Raw genomic sequence first — 1,761 nt, 5'->3', positions numbered from 1 at the left:
CTTTTTCTTAAAGATTTTATTTATTTATTCATGAGAGACACAGAAAGAGAGAGACAGAGACATAAGCAGAGGGAGAAGCAGGCTCCATGCAGGGAGCCCGATGTGAGACTCGATCCCGAGACTCCAGGATCATTCCCTGAGCCAAAGGCAGAAGCTCAACCACTGAGCCACTCAGGCATCCTTTTTTTTTTTTTTTTTTTTAAGATTTTATTTATTTATTCATGAGAGACAGAACTCTGTCCCATTCTTGTTCACAAATTAAGCTATGTACACTATCTCCTCTTCCTTGTTACCTCCCCCACACCCCCCGCCCTCACCCTTGCAATGTGGTGTGAGCACTGTACACTGCAACGTGACTTTGTTCTGATAAAGGTGGCCTAATTTTCTCAACAAAAGACCCTCTGCAGTTCCTTTTACTTGATCTCTAACTACAATGATCTGCTGTAAATAATTGATTTTTCAAGTTTCCCACCAGAAACTTCCATTACTTGAGTGTCTCCTGGTTTTCCTTCTAGCTCTCTGCCCCCAAGCTTTCTCACCACCTCTCTTACACTGCAGTTATCATGCTTCTAGGATAGTAGCTGAGGCCAGTGGTGAGGTAAAGTCTATGAAGAGAAAGGGCCTCGGTCAGAACCTGGAGGGTCTCGGCTATACCCACTGGTAAAGGCAGAGAAGCCCAACATTACAGTGGAAGGAAACCCAGAAGAGCAGTGCCGTGAAATCAGAAGTTCCATGGAAACCAAAGGATGAAAGAATTTTAGGAGATAGACCTGTTTGATGCTGAATTTCAAACTAGCATTTCTACACATATATCCACCTGCAAGAAATGTATAGATCTGACAAATTCAGTAGATGCACACCAAATGGGCCATCTTAGCACTTTTCCACACAGCCTTCCCACTGACAATCCCTTCCACCGTGTACCCAGATACTGAAGCCAGAAATATAGAAGTCACTCTGAGACTCTTCCTCCCACCTTATCCACTACATCTAATTAGTCATCAAGTTTTATCAAATTCCTAAAACAATAATAAGCTATCTATTTCACTGTACAACTTAAAGTTTTTCAGAACATTCTTGTGGCTTTCAAGATAAAATCTAAAACTTTAGGTAGGGCATGCAAAGCCCTTCATAATCTGATTCTTCATTAAATTCATTACATCAAAATAATTCATTTGAATAGGGTGACTTTTCACATTCTGGATTAAAAATGTTTTAAAAATGATTTTAACAGGTTGGAAATTACTCATAGTTAAAAATAAATATAAATGAATTTTTAAAACAATAAATACAAAAAAAGTACGTATGTTTACCCATATATACCAGGGACTGCAGATAGTACATGACTCTGGGCCAATTACATATCAGCATAGTAGTAAATGGGAGAAAAAGAATTTGAATACCTCAATGACAAAAATAAATGAATGTATTATTGTATACATTTTGAGATAAAATTCCAGATTTTTTTGTATAGAAGTACTATATGTAAGAATTCCTTTTAAAACAATCCCATTTATAATAGCATAAAAAATAATAAAATATTTGAGAATAAATTTAACCAAAAAGTTGAAAGATGTGTACACTGAAAACTATAAACAGTGATGAAAAAATTGAACAAAACACAAATAAATGAAAGATATTCTATACTCATGGATTAGAAAAATTAACATTGTTAAAATGTCCATAGTACCCCCAAACAATGTACATATTCAATGTAATGCCTATCAATATTCCAATAGCATTTTTCCTAGAAATAGAAAA

The sequence above is a fragment of the Canis aureus genome, chromosome 6 (genome assembly GCF_053574225.1).
Source record: "Canis aureus isolate CA01 chromosome 6, VMU_Caureus_v.1.0, whole genome shotgun sequence".
NCBI lineage: Eukaryota > Metazoa > Chordata > Mammalia > Carnivora > Canidae > Canis > Canis aureus.
This window is presented reverse-complemented; position numbering follows the sequence as displayed.